General features: G+C 43.9%; 1 pseudogene; it reads left to right on the forward strand.

Moving 5' to 3' along the window:
• Positions 1 to 7,176: 7,176 nt before the first annotated feature.
• On the forward strand, positions 7,177 to 14,639 carry LOC126014351 (ribonucleoside-diphosphate reductase subunit M2 B-like; annotated as a pseudogene).
• Positions 14,640 to 19,234: the final 4,595 nt, after the last annotated feature.

Genomic DNA, 19,234 nt, shown 5'->3' on the forward strand with positions numbered 1-19,234 from the left:
CTGTACTTAGTATTTCAGGTGCCAGGCATAGCAGTTGTGTCTGCTGGAAAACCATATCTTTGGACCATTTCTTTAATCCAAAATTTCTCTATGTTGTAGGGTTCAAGAGGCAATATTTCATAGCACAAAAGTCAGCCACTTAAAAATATTAAAATGGCAATACCAGGGGCTGTAGAGATAGTACAATGGATTGTGCACTTTCCTTGCACGCAGCTGACCCTGGTTTGATCCTTGGCATTCCATATGATCCTCTGAGCACTAACAACATTCCTGAAGGAAGAGCCAGAAGTAAAGCCTGAGAATCACCAGGGCCTAAAACCAAAAGTAGATAAATAAAATGGCAATATCACTGAGTCTGTGACTCCATGCTAGAACATATGCTTTGCAGTGAGAATGATACTTCACTTCCAAGCCCCATCCACATGCCCAGTGCTAGCTATCCCTGGCACACCAGTGTAAGATCTGCCACCAATTATATGAGAAGGACAATAACACAATAGCAAAAGGAGTGGAAGGAAAACAATAAAAATTCTAAATAAATCAAAGCAGGTTCGGCTGAGAAGCGTGAAGGCCTGCCTGCATGTCACATACCTGCTGTGCCAGCAGCATGGCCTGGAGTTAGTCAGATGTTTCCATTCTTTGAGTGTCTGCTACACATCAGGCTTCTGGGCACTGATCTTGCCTTTGAGGTTGCAGGAAAAAATAAAGCCTCAATCTCTTAAGCAGCTGATATTTCTAGAAAGGGTTAAAGTTTCTTTCCCCAGTACCTCAAAATGCTCAAATTCTGCTCAAATTCAGACTTGAACTTTTCCTTTCAACTTTTCCTGGGGCATCTGCTTACTAGCCCAAATCATCATAGACTGGCTTATTTTTAGTCTTTTTTGAGTCAGCTGTGAAGACACCTAATTCCAGATGCAAAACCTTATGCACAGATATTGCAAAGCAAGGAAGGACTAAAGATCTATCAGGCCGTTCAGTGGAAAGACCAAACTGTGACTTCCCCTTTTGTTGTGGCACACTGCCATCAGTAATAACATAAAATCTTGAGGAATGAAGGCTAAATCATTAGGGCAAGGCATGAAGTGCAAATGGCTTCTTTACTAGAGGGATAGCATTGGCCCCCCAAAGGAAACAGGTGTGAGCCCTTAAAATAGAAATAGGCAACAGACTAGAAATAGAGCCAGGCATTGTGTCTGCACCATCCTCCCCCCCTTTGGGTTTTTGCTAAGATGATATTTGTGATTCAATTTCTGAAGTATTCCAAAGTAACTTTCTGCAATCTGGGTCTCCAGAAGTGCTGCACTGAGTTGGGGGAAGTCTGTTGTTCCATACCCATGCCCCCTCCCTGGGCATTCTCATTTCAGTGATCTTGCATCTCTATCTCAGTGGAGGGTGGGCATCATGGCTTCAACCCCAGGCCCGAGGAATTTTGGAGTCCTGTAGCTAGTGGTGATGGTTCAGGCACCAGCCTCATTTCACAGCATTTCAAGTGATGAAAACAAATAAGGTGATTTGCGTAAAAAATTAATATGGGGCTGGAGAAATAATACAGGGTAAGAGTCTTGGCTTGCACATGGCTGATCAGGGTTTGGTCCTCCAGAACCAGAAGTGATCTCTGAGCAGACATGGCCCCAAAATGACCCTATACATTTTTATTATATTTTGAAATGCAAACTTCTCAGCAATAACTACCTCAGTGCTAGCAGTGATAACTTTTTCATTCTCTAACTATGCAGGAGGATATAACCTTTCAGGTGGAATAGAAATTGCCCCAGTCCTTGACATTGGGGTAGGGGGAAATAGGTGTATCATTTCATAAAGGCAGCCCTCGGCACCACTGGTGCTGAATTTCAGGCTCAGAGAATATTCACAGATTAATTTGACTTTTCTCTCTCCTCTCCTTTTTATCAAAGTTTTATTTTATTTTTTTTCTAGGTGCTTTCTGAAAATATATCTTAGTTCTTGATCAATAAATTATACATGCAAATGAGATGTTTCAATTAGAAAAGATAACCCCACACCTCCCCCAGGAACAGTGGTGCCAATGTTTCCGTTAGAGGCATCACATTATCTCCTTTTAGCTGTTGTTTCCTAATCTTGAGTTTTCTAAAATTGCTCAAAACTTCCTCACCAAGGTTCAACTCTGCATAGTGCTTTCTAGAAAAGTGCAGAATGTATATTCTTGTGCTCATGGTCATTGTTCCTTATTCAACTTCGCATCAGGAACCATGGAGGTTCAAACCGGCCTGGTGGGCCTGAATGGGATTCACCGACCCCATCCATCCTTCAAGTCCTTCCTCCTCCCTTTCTCCCTCCCTCTACCACAGGCTCAGCAGCACCCCAGCCCTGTCCCTGCTCTTCTGTCACCTGCCCCATGATCCCTGGGATGCAGCAGATATCACTCAGACCCCTGACTTAGCCCCTGCCCTGCTCCCTACCCCTGAGAGAGCCTCACTGAGTAGGTGGTGCTTGGACCACTTTCCCAGGGAAAGGCCTGAGCTCCTTTTGAGCTGAGTGCAGGGGCTAGGGTTAGGGGTCCCTACTTACTGAGACTCTTGGTGGCCAGGCCCTCACAGCAGCTGCGAGCAAACAAGTCTGGAGATGAGCCTTATCTCTGTTCTCATCTCCAGGCCCTCCTCCTGGTTTCACCATCAGGGCTGTGCGGGGAGGGGAGCGCCTGGCCCGTGTCAGAGTGGAGGGCCAGGTGGGCTGAATGATGCTAGAACCCCAGGGCTGCAAGATGGAAGGAGCTCCCTAGTACCCAACGAAGACAGATGGAGGAGGCTCCCCAAGGCTTAATGCCTGAGATAAGGGATCTCCTTAGGGCCTAAAGCAGATGGAGGGGGCTCAACAGGACCCCTGGAAGTCTATTGAATGGGCCTCCTAGATAAATACATAAAAATAGTAACTAGGAGCTATGAGAAATGACACTGTCCTTGTGCACTGAACCAGCCCGGGCTGGTCTCTGCTGGTCCCACTCTGGCTATAGTGTGCCAGGCCCCCTTTGAGGATGGACTCACATCAGTGACCCTCTCTGGGGGATAGATGTCTCTGTGAGGAAGTCAGGAGGATGCTGGTCAGTTGGGGACTGGCCTAACAGGCGGTGCTTTGCTTTCTATGTTCATCCTTTTGGGGCGTGGGTCTGAGACTGCCCGACCTGTAGGACACTTGGGTACATGTGCTGTGATGGAGGTGTGGCGCTACATTATAAATGGCCAGGTGCTACAGCGACTAGACACAACCTTGTGCCACCCACTGTGACTGTTTAGTTCAACTCCCTCCCCAACCCCAACATCACCTCCCACCATCAAGCCTAATTTCCCACTAGCCTCATTTCCCCTGAAGTCTCTGTCAGCGCAGTGAGATTCTCGCCCTTCCTTTCATGTTGAACTGGGAAGTTTTGGGGTACACCCAGCTCTGATCTCAGGGGTCACTCCAGGCAGTTATGGGGAATGGACTGAGGAGTTTTAGCTTTACCTATGAATACCCCCATAGGAAGGGTGAGGTTTCTGCAGGGCTGAGTCATCACCTCTGAGGACCTTGGGGCTCAGGCTGAGTGACGCCTCAGAATCTATGCAGTGTGGAGGCAGCTTCAGTGAAAATTCACTCCCTGTAGGAGACAATGTGAGGCATCATAGTGCAGGAAGCTTAGGGATGGGTCAGCAGCCGAGCTGTGCAGGACAGCAGGTTGGGCCAGGGTGTCTTAGTGCCTTGATAGAGCAAATAGATGCCCAACCATGCCACATTGATAAGCTACAAGTATGTTGTTGCTGAGAACAGGGAAGTAGGAGGAGGAAGGGGAAGAGCCTTGGTCTCAAGCAGCAGACCCAGTGAAGTAGCCACCTGTGCAAAAGGCCACACCTGCAAGATCTACGTCACCTCCTGGGACTGGAGCTTAGAACAGTGCCAGGGCCTACACAGAGAAAGAATTCTGATTCCATCTTGGACACCGATGTGGTCCCTGTGTTCCTCCAAGAGTGACCCCTGACCATTGCTAAAAAGCAAAACCAAACCAACAGTAGGTACTGGTCACTGTGAGAGTGGTCTCTGGCTTGGAGTCCTCTCAGGAATCTCCACCATAAATATGTTCACTCACTAAACTAAGACTGTTGAGGGCAGCTCTTAATGCTGTGGGGTAAAGGTGTGTGAGGAAGAGAACAGCTCAGGTATGGGTGAGGGGTGAGTCCAGTATAGGTATGTGAGAGGCAGATGTCACACAGTCCATTATGAATGTCCAGAACAGTTGACTTGGTACTGCCATCTCACCGCTTACTTTTACCAGTTCAGTCAAACTGAGTCCTGATTCCCACCATGTGCCAAGGCTAATGGGAGGCAGAAGTCTTTGTCAAATTTATTTTTGGGAAAACAACTTTCCTTTTTTGAATTTTTTTATTTTTTTATTTTTTTGCTTTTTGGGCCACACCCAGTAACACTCAGAGTTTACTCCTGGCTATGTGATCAGATATCGCTCCTGGCTTGGGGGACCATATAAGACACCAGGGGATTGAACCATGGTTCGTCCTAGGTTAGCACATGTAAGCCCTACTGCTTGCACCACCACTCCAGCACCATATTTGTAAAGTCTAGAGACACCCTGATGGAATTCTTGAAGAATAAACAAAAAGATATTCTTGCAGAAAGTGAAATCAATGTTTCCTGTCCTATAAGGGAGCAGAACAAGTGGTATCAACTGACCACATTTCAGATGAAAGCAGAAACCATGGCTGAAGATGTGGGTCAGTGGTATAATGCCTGCTCTGCATTGAGGTTCAATCACTAGCCCAAGATAAGAAAGGGAGAAAGGAAGGAAAGGAAAATAGGAAGGTAGTAAAAGAGAAATGAATATTCATAACAAACAAGTAAGTTGTCTCTCCGTGATATCATTTTGATGCAAACATATGGTGCTATGATCAAACCAGGTTGGCAACATGCAAGGTAAGTGCCTTAACCTTGTCCCTGTGACTAAAGACTAGGGGAGCTACTGATAGGTTTCTCCTGACAAAGCAATGTGACCTGGAGATTAAGATTTGTATGATACAGAGATAGTAAAAGTTATTGTACCTGCAATACATTTCACTCATAAGCAAGTGGCAATATAGGAATAATTAATAGATTTCAGACTTTCAAAGGTTGGAATGTATGGGTTGGCTAAGGAATTCTTATCAAGAATCTTCCATAACATTGGTATAATAGAAAATGTTAAGAACCTAACATCACAAATATACATACACAAATATACACATATGTGTACATATGTGTGTATGTGGCATATGCATTGCATAATTCCTTTTGATCAGAGGCCCCCAGAATAAAATGATAATCTTTAAGTGGTAGGTATATTAGTCATCTCTTACCACAGAAAAGCAACCACGTCTGCCACAGTGATAAGCACTATTTTGTGACTCAAATATCTAAGTTTTAGTTAGAGTCTATCTGGGGATTCACATTTGTTCTAAGCATTTGTCATTTGTCATTACTTGGAACTCTGGTGACTGTCTTCTCATGGGAAAAACAAAGTGCGAGAGAGGCAGCATCACTGCAGACTAGCTGGAGGATTTGGCCTCTTTAGTGCCAAGTGCACTCAGTGCATAGCTGAGGCCAAAACCCAAAGGCCCAGATCCCAGGATAGACATCCCCCATGACAGGGCCTCTGGATGTGGACAACAGAAATGAGTGAATAATGGACTGGTGGTTTGTAAAATAAATCTACTCATTGTGAGATCACTCCATGCAACATATTTATACCCCAAGCGGACAGGTCTGAAGAAGCAGGGTAGTGGTGAAGGTTTAATAAACCAAGCCAATCAGGAAAGAATCATGAAGTCAGTTTGCTTCTTTCATTGCGGTCTCTCTGAGCATGCCAAGCCAAAAACTGATCTTCCTTTATTTATTAAGCCAAAACGAATTCACCAGGAGGAGGAAGGGGGAGAGAGAGAGTGGGAGAGAGAGAGAGAGAAAGAGAGAGAGAGAGAGAGGAGAGGAGAGAAAGGAGAGAGGAGAGGAGAGAAAGGAGAGAGGAGGAGAGAGGAGAGAGAGGAGAGGAGAGAGAGAGGAGAAGAGAGGAGAGGAGAGGAAGGAGAGAGAGAGAGAGAGAGAGAGAGAGAGAGAGAGAGAGAGAGAGAGAGAGAGAGAGAAACCTATCCAATTGAAAACAGGCTCATGCACCTGCCAGGACCCCCAGCCCCAGCACTGCTGGAGCCCTTATCACCTCTCCCCCACCCAAGCCCAGCCAGGGCCAGCTCCTGCCCAGATGCGGGGCTTAACAAGCTGAGGGTCCTTTTTAAGGCAATTGAATTTCACAGCCTCACTGGAGGACTGGCCTCTGGGCAGTAGGGGCCCTTTCTGGCCATGTGGTACCAATCCACATCTGTTCCTGAAGCTGAAGGCCATCCCTGAGGCTAGACAAAGTGCAAACATATGATTTCTCTTATGTTTGATTAAAAGAAAAAGGTAAAATCAGGCTGGAGTTGCGGTACACACCTGCTAGTCCTTGGAGTCTGGCCCCAGCTCAGGCCTTATTGCTGTGGGGGGCCTGAGGCCCTGAGGCCCACCCGGGCAGGCAGGAGCAGGAGATGCAAACTGGATTGTCCAACTGGCAGCTTTACCAATGCAGAATTTATTTTTAAATTAAATTAAGTTAAATTAAAATAGAAAAAAGTACCTATCCAGATGGGCTCTTACATATCAAAGGTAGAGGTTTAAGGAAAGAGGAAGTTGGGGGAATGCTTTTGTTTTGGTTTAATAGCTGAGTGTCATCTTACAATGGTTCACTCTATCACAGCAGGATTGTATCTACAAAATGCTTTATTCTACACAAATGCTGGGATGAAGAATTACAAAGAGGGGACCACCTACTCTAGCAGCCTAGGGGGTGATGGTGGGGGATATGGGTTGCAGAAAAAGAACAGGGATGGGGGAGGACAAATTTGGTGATGGGCATTTCCCTGATTCAATGTTAATATGTACCTGAAATACTACTGTGAAAGATATGTAAGCCAATATGATTAAAATAAAAGTTAAAAAAAAGGTATTTAGAGAAAATGGGAAGGCATGGCCTGAGGCCATGATTAGCCCAGTCCACAGAGCTCAAGTCGACCTGTGGGCTGCCTGACCTCTGTCGGGTGGCCTTCGATGCTTGGTTCCTTCCTTTCTGGTAGTTCTGGTGGATTCTGCACCATGGGCAACTGGGAAAGGCCAGAGGTGACCAGACCCAAGCTGGATCAGAATCTACTATAATATCTCCCTAATCCTACTATTTCTCTTAATAAGCTGCATATTGCCAGAATGGAACAGGCAAAAGGCTCTCTCCAGATACCAATCAAAATGAAGCCAAGGCAAATGAAGAGCCACTCCTAAAAAAGGGTTCTTGGAGTTTCGTCAGATTTCCCATTTAGTATCCCACTATTTGAAAAATATATAAACCAGCCCAGGCCTCCTTCAGGACTGCAGAAGAGGTTGACTTATCAAAGGATCTTCCTCACTGGAACAGGTCAAATAAGCTTAAAGCAGAGAAAGAGTATTTAATTTCTTACATCTTGATCTTTTTTGCAGCCAGTGATGAAATTGTGAATGAAAACTCAGTGGAGCACTTTAGCCTGCAGGTTCCAGAATCTCACTGTTTCTTTGACTTTCAGAATGTTCACTCAAAGATGTAGTTTGCTAATAGAAAAGGGAATTTTTAGTTAATGCAATTGAAACAATACCTTGTGTTAAGAAAAAAGAAAGATTGGGCTTTGCGGTGGATAGCAGATAGGCAATCTACTTTTGAGGAAAGGGAGGTTGCCTTTGCCACTATTGAAGGGATTTTCTTCTAGGGATCCTTTGTTTCTATATTTTGGTTAAAAAAAGACATTTAATGCTTGGAGTTACTTTTTTCAATGTACTCAGCAGAGATGAAGAGCTTCACTATGATTTCACTTGCCTGATATTTCAATACTTAGTAAACAAATCTTTAGAAGAAACCATGAGAGAGATAATTGTTAGTGCTTTTAGAATTGAACAGGACTTTTTTTTTAACAGAACCTTTGTTGACCTCATTGGAATGAACTGTTTTTTTTAATGAAACAGCATATTGAATTTGTAGCAGACAGGTTACTTGTGAAACTTGGATTCTCAAAGGTCTTTGAGACCAACAACCCCTTTAACTTTATGGAAAACATTTCATTGGAATGAAAAAAATTATTTGAGAAGCGAGTTTAAGAAAATCAGTGTCTCACTGTTATGACAGAAACCATTGATAATGTCTTTATCTTAGATGCAAATTTTGTTTTTGTTTGTTTGTTTGTTTTTTGGTTTTTGGGCCACACCTGGTGGCGCTCAAGGGTTACTCCTGGCTCTCTGTTCAGAAATCTCTCCTGGCTGGCACAGGGGATGCCAAAATTAGAACAACTGTTCTTTTGCATACAAGACAAATGCCCTACCGCCACGCTATCTTTCCAGCCCCTGGATGCAGATTTTTAAAACCCTCTCTGAATCTAAAGTTTCTTGAGAGAGAATAGCACTCTTTATTTTCTGAGTTTTTGAAAAAACAAACCAACCACTCAAAGCCACCACTCATCTGGTAAGAAGTTAATATCAGAGATATATAAGGCACTGATAGAATTTTACAAGAAAATAAGTTTCCATCAAAAAATGGGAAGAAGATAGTTCCACAAAGAAGAGATACAAGTGACCAAAAAATGCTCAATATCACTAATTATTAGGGAAATGCAAATAAATACAACCTCACACCACAGAGACTGACACACTTCAAAAGTGCCATGGATGCAAAGAGAAAGGAATCCTCATTCACTGCTGGTAGGAATCAGGCTGGTCCAGCCCTTCTGAAATATGGTATGAACATTTCTTAAAAATCTAGGAATTCCAAGTCACTGTTTCTAGTAACTTCAATGCACTTCCTCTCTAAGACTTTTGGATCAAGATCAATCAAAATTTTATGTGGAAAGTTAACAGTGTTGAGTTTAGTACTAACTGTAATCACATTGTACCATGAATAGAACACTTTCAGTACATTCTTATAAGAGTGTTTTATTCACCACTTTAATGATGCAGCAGAATTAAACATGCTATAATTATTCTTCTTCTTTCCTGTTACACTCCTGTTCCTTAATAAAGAATAGTTGCTGAGAAAAAAAAAACCTAGGAATTGAGCTTCCATTTGACCCAATAAGATACCCCAAGGACCCAAAATCAAAATGGAGAAAAGGTATTTCCAAAACTATCCACAATAGCCAAAATCTGGAAACAATCCAACTATCCAATAATAGATGACTGGATAAAGAAACTATAATATATAATAGATTATTACTACACCTTAAGAAAAGATAAAAATCAAGCAATTTTCTGCTACATGGATGGATCTTGAGAATATCATTCTGAGTGAAATTAGTCAGAGAAAGTGAGATCAACACAGAACAATTTCTCATATATTGGATATAAAGAAACATCATAATAGTGGAATAACAAATGCCCAAAGAAAAGGAAACAAAAACATGAGAACTGACTTTCAGTAGAAAACATGCCACTTACGGAGTATGGTAAAGGGAAGAGTTTTAACCAGGAGAAGCTGGTTCTTAAAGGTGGTAAAGTGTTATGCATGAAACCCTATTAGCAACAATACTAGTTCTGTAAATCATAACACAGAATATTATTTTAAAAAAGAAAAAGCACCACTTATTGAAGCAGACTGGTGGGTGGGAGACAAATGGGTGGTGGGGAGGGAGGTATTGATGAAGGGAAATGGACACTGGTGAAGAGGTTGGTGTTGAAACACTATATGCTGAAAACCCAGAATATCGTAATTTCTTGTGACTAAATTGAAAAACAAAAATATAGCTTAAAGTTTTTAAAAACTACCACTTAAAGTTTAGGGAATATAATTTATCAAGAAGAAAACCCAAGTCAAATATCAGTCAGGTTGTATGTCTATAAACACACTGACATGTTTAGCAAAAACAAACAAACAAACAAACCAACAAAAAAAACCTGAATGCTTTGTTTTTTCTGGGGAAGAGGCAACACCTGGCTGTGTTCAGGGGTTATTCTAGGTTTTTTGTTCAGGAATTACTCCTGCTGTGCTTGGGGGATCACATGGGATATTGGGGAATAAAGTCAGGTTGGCCATGTTCAAGGCTAATGTCTTACCTACTGTACTATAATATATAGTTCTGGCCTTGAATCCTTTGGGTTTGGACATAAAGTAAAAGGTAGCATTGCCTACTGTTCAAAAGCTTGAGGGTAAAGAGTAAAAAAATGGAGATTCTGTCCTTGAGACTTTGACAAACTGGATCTAAACCCTTAGTTTACTTTGCTCTAAAATAAGTGTAATAATGAAGTGCAGAGCAAGAGTATAGCAAGTAGGGCAATTGCTTTGCATGCAGATGACCTGAACCTACTAGGAGTGATCCCTGAGTGCAGAGTCAGAAGTAACCCTTGAGAACGTCCAGGTGTGGCCCAAAATCAAAAAGTAAAAATGTGTAATAATGATAGATTCAGAGTATGGATGAGGATGAAGGTCAAAGAGTTCGGCTAGTACTCTACCTGTCACTGTGGCAATGATTACTGCCTATTAATATTACTGGTTATTCTAATCACAGTAATGGGATGATAAAATACTCCCTTCTCTTCCAAAGAAATGATGATGCTGGTAGATGGTTCAAAGGGTGTGTTTTGTGTGAGATACTTTATTGTACTTTTGGGAGTGACCCCGGGGGAAGGAAAAATAATTTTGAGTCTAGGTACCCAGATCTAGAATGGGTCCTTGTACTTGTAGGAGATAAAATAGTTTTCTAAAAAAATCATAGGAGAATAGACACAGTACTATAGCAGGTAGGGCACTTGACCTGGATTTGATTCTCAGCATCCTATTTGGTCCCCTAAGCCAGTGCTTCTCAATTATTTTCTGTCATGCCTCCCTAGGAAGAAGAAAACACCCTCCGCACCCTCCGCACGACTGTAAATAGTATCTTTTTTTCTAATTCTTTAGTTTATTTCAAAATAAATTTTTAAAACAAAACACATGCACATTTACTTTGTCTCTCAAGTTCCCAGATTGTAGTACATTATAACATTTCTTAGCAGTACACAAAGCAATCTAAAGCCATAAAATTTATGTAACTCCTTTAACATTAAAGGCTATAGTGTTGATCATAGGCTACAGTTGATCGTAATATATTATTTCATTAAGGATGAGTCAAAGCAAAAACGGTGTTAGTGTGACAATTGTTTGCATAGGCCCAGCAAAATATAGGGGACATGGAAAGAAAAGGCCTTGGCCTAATAAGGAGACCTTACCCCTGAAGTTTTCTGGCATAAGACCAACTCTAGGCTCCAGGCATACTAGGTTGTCCAACCCAAGTCATTGCTGTAGTGCCAATATAATTTTATTTTTCACACAGTCACTGTTGTTGGTGTCAGGTTTCTGTATCTAAGGATGCTGGAATATGCCCGCCCATATCCTACATCAAAATCAGGATGATGTGGAGCATCTTTTAGTTTCACTCATAATTAGAGGATGATGCAGAGAGCTCAGTTCTAAAAGCAGGTTGTTGTTGTTAAGTCCTCTGGATGTTAAAAGGAAGTCTCTGTTGAATAGGTCTATGCCAGAGCAGTGGTAGGGTCTTCCCTGATAGAAGATTGCTTTCAGGTGATGTAGTACACAACCGTGGTTGTTTTGTAGATGGCATCCCTGGTTCAGGGGTAAATGGACAATGCCCATTCTTCTGAGGCCTGAGCCAGGGCTTTATGACAATGTTCAGGGTATAAGGATTTGTGAGTTCCCATCTCTATTAAATAAGAACGTGTTTGTATATAATTTCCCATTTTAATGTGCCTATGCAAAGGAAGAACAATGCCACATGGCCTGGTTGGTGCCTATGGGGACGCTATAACAAGTCCAACAATCCCCTTGACTTGGTTCTAACATAAACTTTAAATGGGACACTTCTACAGACTTCCTTATTTAACAAACAACAAAGATAAGGACAGGGAAGACAAATATATAGAGGGAAAATTTTGAAATAGTTGGGTGGGGTGTTAAATTCAGTGAAAGATTTTGGTCTGTGATTGACCTGTACAGTATTGAAGGCAAAATAGATAAATGGGGAAAATAATGGTTGGGACTGAGGCAGTAAAAGTCTAGAAATGAGCTTTGTAGGTCATAATACAAAATGGAGATCAATGAGAAAAAAATGAAGTGACTGTCCCAACATATGGCCCCATGCCATAGGCCTTCTCCCTAGCCTGGGGGTGCTAGGAGGCTTGGCAGGCCCCTAGTTGTCCCCCTCTTTCTCCTCTGGACTCCAGGCCTTCCCTGAGTGCCAGCCCAGGTGGCCAGAAGAGGGTGCCAGGTGGACTCTATTGGGGTCCTCAGGCTTCCCCCCTCTCCCTACACTAGGAGGAGGGGTTTGGCGAGGAAGGTGAGCAGATATCTGGCTTCTGGTTCCCACTTTGATTCTGGAGGCCACTCTTGCCAGGTATGGGGTTTGGGGAGACCCCACGCTGTAGGCCTTCTCCCTAGCCTGGTGGGTACTGGGAGGCTTGTCAGGCCCCAGCCGTCTGCCTCTTTCTTCCCTAGACTCCAGGCCTTCCCTGGGTGCTGGCCCATGTGGACTCTATAGGGGTCCTTAGGCTTTCCCCCTCCCTCTCCCTACACTAGGGCGGAGGCACATGGGGAGGAGGGCAGACCTATGCAGCACTGGTTTATGTTGGGACAGTAAATAGTATCTTTATTAAAAAAAACTTTAACCTGCAAAACAAAAATATATAAAATAATTTGAGCTGATTTTTAATCACAGGTGATGTCTAGATAAATGACTATAATGAGCACATTTTTGCAATGCATAACTTTTCGAAGCGAGGTTTGAAGCAGGACACAGCAACTCTCAGCTACAGAGACATACAGAGACATAAACACGGGGCTTAGCTTGTTATGACAGTGTTTGCCAAGGTCAAACGCGCCCCCCTTAATGGAGCCTTGCAACCCCCTGGGGAGCGCGTCCCACTCTTTGAAAACCACTGCCCTAAGCACAGCAAGGAGTCATCCTTCAGTATAGATCCAATAGTAACCACTGAACACCCCCAAACAAACAAATACACATTCCAAGAGGGCCTAGAGAGAGGCCCAGAAATAAACTCTTGCACTTAAGGTCAACTGAACTTTGACACGGATGGCATGAAAATTCAATACAGAAAAGATGAGTCTGAAAGGAAAAGTGAGAGAGGTAGAGAGAGAGAGTAAAGAGGGAAAAAGAAAAAGAGAAAGACCCCTAAGCTGTCACCCTCTGCTTGTTCATTGTCCAGGAGGGTGGTAAATGCCCGACATTCTATCCCTGTGGCTGCCTAACTGAGCATTTTAAAACAATCAGCACAAGAGTGGAACCAGGTAGAAACATGTTATTGAGGGCAGCCGGGGACAAGTGCTTAGAAAATCAGCAGTAATTTCTGACCCTCTTTCATCTGCTGTGGATAGGCCACCCCAACCCATCTTCTGTTTTACCATTTGTCACAACAATCATGCATCTGTTCTTGGAAATTTGGATTATTTCCAGATCTTGGCTATTGTGAATAGTGTTGCAATGAACATGGGAGCACAATTGTCTTTTCTAAATAGTGTTTTGGGGCCCTTGAGGTAGACACCAAGGAGTGGAATTGCTGGAAACCCCGTCTTTTGAGGCAAATGCCCCAGCAAAACAATTCCCACACTTGCTCAGACCTTGGCCCAGCAACAGAAACGTATACCTATTCTTTTCTTGGGCACTGCCCACGTTGGGCACCCCATGTTTCTCATAATTTGCTTCACCCTCATAAGAACAACCAAGAAAACAATTTTTTCCTCCAACAGGTACTTTTCATTGTTTCAAAGAAAGCACATCCTTTGAACAACTCATTCTTTTGAAGAAATTACTGTGTGGTTTACAAAGATCAAAAGGAGGTGGGAGGCATTTTAGGACAATGCCCATGGCCCAAAAAAGACAATATTCAAATAGGGTTGAAATATGCCTCCCTGACTCTCTAAATATCATCTCAGATTCTACCTAGGATGGAAATGCTCTACCACGATTTTAACTCACGGGCATTAAAACCGTAACATTATAGCTGAAGAAAACTCTGATTTAATGCCAGTGCAGGAAGAGAGGTAGTAATGAAGAAAGGACTTGGGGGGTGGGGTGGGGGATCTGTGCTGGGGATTCACCCCAGTTCATGCTGGGAAGTCCCTAGTTTTTACATGAATCTAACCACCTGCCTCTCTTTTCCTGTCCTGGGCCTGAGGTTCAGCATGGAGGGTGTTTTCCCCGGCAGACCTGCAGACCTCACTGCTCCAACCTTACCGGCTATATCAATCTGCACCCAGCACAAGGGAGGATTTTTCCATGGGAGGATTATCAAACTGGGTTTAGGGGTGCCATGCCATCACAAAGGATCCAGAGGGAAGGAGATGTGAATTTGTTTTGCCAGCTTGAAATATGGAGGAAAGAAGCGAAGGGCAGGGACACAGCAGATCCCCTTGAACTCCAGCAGAGTCTGGGCCCCTTCTGCGACTTTAATGTGGGCTGTAGGTAGGTGCATGTGCTTCCAGGCTGCTCTCCCAGCCCAGCCCATATGAGCCTTGGAACCACAAGGAAGGCCGAGCCCATATGTGATTGTGTGTGTGTGTGTTTTCCCTTTACCATGTCAGGACCTGTGGAACCTTTGCATTTGGAGAATTCTGAGCCTGTGTCTGGATTTGATTTCAGCCCAAGTCATGTCCTAGATGCAGTGCGGAAGGGGCAATGCCTGGCTCTCTTATTTGCTGCCTGCTCCTGAGTGTACCAGCTCCCTCTGTACTACTCAGAAGTGGGCAGTGGCTGGGCAGGTGGGAGGCAGATGCGGTGGCTGCCAGCCTGGAGGAGGAGAGAGAGTGGCAAGGCATATGGAGATGTATGAGGTCAGGCAAACAATTCGCTTTAGAGGAGCACGACTGAAAGCCGGGATAGGGAGGGAAGCCCAGCATGGAAAGTCAGAGAGTGACTACAGGGATCAAAGGCCTGCATTTAAAGAGGACAGTGGCAGCCCGCCACTGTAGGAATTTGTCACCTGGACCCTGACAGCCCAGCTGCAACCATCCTGTGGCACTATTATTGTTGAGGATTGCTAGACCTTCTGTGTCATCCCCTTATTTCATGTCTCTGTGTGTGGGCATGTGCAGATGTGGATATGTATATATGTTCTTGTGGATGAAGGTGTGAGTAAATATGGATGAGTGTAACTATGAGTGTGCATAAAATGGGTGGGACACGGGAAGTTTGCCACCTCTGGTCACTTGCACAGTCCCCTCTGGGTATATCAGTGTGTGTGTGTGTGTGTGTGTGTGTGTGTGTGCGCGCGCGCGCGCGCATGCATCAGACAGAACTCAAGAAGTTCTCCATCTTTGGTTACTTGCAAAGTCCCCTCTAGGTACCTGCCCTGGTTTTCACTCTGTGAGGACAGTCCTTAGGCCTTTCTGGGGGCGATGCCAGAATCTTTGCCTGTAAAGTCCCAGTGCCCTCAGCATGGGATATTGCAGTTCTCCGAGATAAGAGGAATTTGGAAACACTCCTGGATCTGTGCAAACCCCCTGAAGGAGTTTCTCTACTCCAGAAGGAGTATCTACTTCCCTTCTGTTTAATGACCTCAGTGACCTTAATCCTGTTTTCATCTGGAAACAAACATTTAAAAATGATTTCACTCAAACATATAGTCCTCTGAGGCTTCAAGGAGTGTGCGCTTTAGGATGGGACAAAGCTCAAGTAATGGAGAAGATAGTTATTGTGAGTCTGACCCTGGACTGAATCTCAGCACTGCACAGAACCCAAAGTATCGCTCAGTACTCCTGAGCACCCCGAGGTGTGGCCATGAAAAAGACCTCCTATTTACAATTTTCATGTCCTAGTTGAGAGTCTTTTGTTCCAATATTCTGAAGCCAGAATTTCTCATAGGGAGTTTAACTCTCTGAGTCTTTTCTTTGATGTATTTTAATAAACACACAGTCAAGTAATCAACCTAAATCAAGCTCCACAGCCATTCCATTGGCCACTCCATTCCCAAGTCCTTGGCACTGCTTTGTGGATCCTACTTGCCTCTTCCACCTACCAATAGGGATGGAATGTCTGTGAGTTTTTGCCTTTACTACAAGACCACAGAAATCAGATGATTTTGTGTGCAGTTTGCAGATCCCAACTTATATCCTTCTTTACTCGACTTGGGCTTCGGATACTGGTCATTCATCCTTTGATGTTGACGAGCTGTGTTGTGTGGGATCAACCCAGTGCTCACCATTTACTTATTCCCATTCACTTTCTGAAAGACATGCATCTTGTGCTCTTTGAGTTTGGCAGGCTCATCTATCAGCTTCCTGTAGTTCTTCACTTTCAGCTCTGGACATGTATGTTTTCCTGTTTCTCTCAAGTGTAGATATGGGAATGGGCTTGCTAGGTTATAGGTCAGCACACACATAATCAATCAGAAACTGCCGACTGAGCTTCCAAAGGGGCTGCAGAGCTTGGTATTTTCACACAAATAATGGATAAAATTTCTAGTTGTTTCACCTTGTTACCAGCACTGGATATGGTTGGGTACTGGATTAAAAATGTTTTAATATTTTACAATGGTTTGTCACTGGGGTTATAAGACAACAACAAATGATGTTGAATATTGCATATGAGATATTGCATATGCTAGGTTGCCAGGCATTTAGCCTTGTTTTATTTATTTAAAATCTCATACAATTATAATAAATATATAGTGATATATTTTATACTACTATATATACTAGTAGCTATAACTACAATATGTAATTGCCTTTTTATGTTTGTTTTTTTGGCCACACCCAGTGACACTGTGAGACTACTCCTGGCTATGTGCTCAGAAATTGCTCCTGGCTTGGGGACCATATGGAATGCCAGGTGATCGAACCGTGGTTTGTCCTAGGATAGCCACATGCAAGGCAAATGCTCTACCACTGTGCCACCACTCCAACCCCATGTAGTTGCTTTTTAAAGGAAAATAATACACTATTTTATCATTAAATATGCTGATAGTTGTACATTTTTCATACAATCTTCTAATCTTAATTTTCTGAGTTTTAACAACATTTTGAACAGAAATTGAATACCTTCTATGCATCTTTGAATATCTTCTTTTAATATCTTCTGCATCTTTTGGGGTGATCACACAACAAGTTCTCTTAGTCTGATTAGATGGTGATGATTTGGTTTTCCAGTGTTAAATCCACCATAGATCCTGGGATAAATCCTACTGATCAACCAAATTTTTAAAATACAAATATCTAATATTTTATTAAAGATATTCCTTTATTTGCTCTTGTGACTCTTGATGTGCAAATTGCCTTTTTTTTTTAAGACCACACCTGGCATGCTCAAGGGTCACTCCTTGCTCAAATCTCAGGAATGACTGCTAGCCATTAAGGGGACCATATGGGGTGCCAGGGATGGAACCGTGGTCGACCTCATACAAGACAAAGCACCCTATCTGCTGTGCTATTACTTGGCCCCTACAAATTGCTTTCTTAATTTTATTTTTGATAACATCTATTTCAAGCTTGTTATAGGATTAGGCTGACCTGGAATGATCACCTCTTCTAGTTGCTAGAAAACAAAAAATTCAGATGGTAAGTTTTATTTGTTCCTTAAGATGCTGAACATTTTGACCACTCAAACAATCTTGGACTGGAAATATCTTAGTTTAAGTTTGTTGAACAAAATTTAGTATCATGAAAGTGATATCATAAAATGATTCAGATTTAGTTTCATCCCAGTTCAGTTATGCTATTTATTATTTTGTCCATTGCATCCACTGGTTGGCATAAACTTGTCCAATAATGTTTCCTGTTACTATTAGTGTCTAGATGCCTGCCCTAATATGCTTATTTAGATCGAGTTCTCTCTGATTTCCCTTTGCCCTACACAACACAATTGTGCTGGGCAGTTGGCCCGAGTCTGTTATAACTTAGAAAGCTTCTAAGTGCTTATCAAAACGAGTGTTTAAAATTTTGAAAATGGGAAGTCTGCGCAGTGGAGACCACAGGAATACATCGCACATTAAAATTTTAAAAGAATTAAGTCACATTTAAAGACTACACAACATAAAGGTATTATGTGATGCAAATGTTCATTTATTTGTAAGATAACTGAACATTTATGGACACTTTTCAATCCCTCTTCTGAGAGAGAGAGAGAGAGAGAGAGAGAGAGAGAGAGAGAGAGAGAGAGAGAGAGAGAGAGAGAGAGAGAGAGAGAGAGAGAGAGAGAGAGAAAGCTCTTGGTGCACATGAGAAAGATCAAGTCCTACTGCTTCTACTGCCTGCTTTTACAGCTGCCTAAGGTGGACGGGGAAGGGCTGTGTGTGTGTCCATCCCTCTTCTCGACCCTTGGGAAAGATGAAGTCCTACTGCTCCTACTGCTTGCTTTTACAGCTGCCTAAGGTGGAGGCGGGGCGGGGGGGGGGGAGATCAGGGCGGCGTGTGTGTGTGTGTGTGTGTGTGTGTGTGTGTGTGTGTGTGTGTGTGTGTGTGTGTGTGAGCTCTGGGTGCACATGAGAAGGCAGGAGGCGGGAGTGGGGAGGGTCAGGGCGGCGTGTGTGTGTGTGTGTGTGTGTGTGTGTGTGTGTGTGTGTGTGTGTGTGTGTGTGTGTGTGTGTGTGTGTGTGTGAGCGAGCGAGCTCTGGGTGCACATGAGAAGGCAGGACTGTTGGGTGCAGGAGGGACTAATGCAGAGCTCCCCCAGCCACCAGCCAGGCTGTGCGCCAGTCCGAGCCCTCCGTTGGCTGGCGTCTTGCTCCGCGCAGGCGTGCAGGAGGCCGCCGGACTCCAGTGCGAGCTGGAGAGGCGAGGGCAACCGTGGGCCGGGAGCACTGTTTCCTGAGCCCTGGACTCCCAGAGGTTCTCCTGGGGCAAAGTAAGCGGGTCTCCGCGCCAGGCCTGACCCGAGTGCGTTACGTGGCAGAGGGCGGTGGGCTTCAGACCGAGCCCGCGCCTTCACAACCCGCAAACCCCATTCTAGGAGGTTGAGGAGCCGAGACCTCCCACAGACCACGCCCATCGAACGCCAATCTAGACCCGCCACGCCCATTAGCCACGCCCACCCATCCGGGTGCCTGGGAAGCGCTCACCCCACGGCAACCCAGCCTCACGCACACCTCGGAGGCTGGGCCACGCCCACTCCCAGACGCGGTTTCCTATTGGTCGCCCGCAGGCGCGCCT

This window comes from Suncus etruscus, chromosome 7 (genome assembly GCF_024139225.1).
Source record: "Suncus etruscus isolate mSunEtr1 chromosome 7, mSunEtr1.pri.cur, whole genome shotgun sequence".
Taxonomy (NCBI): domain Eukaryota; kingdom Metazoa; phylum Chordata; class Mammalia; order Eulipotyphla; family Soricidae; genus Suncus; species Suncus etruscus.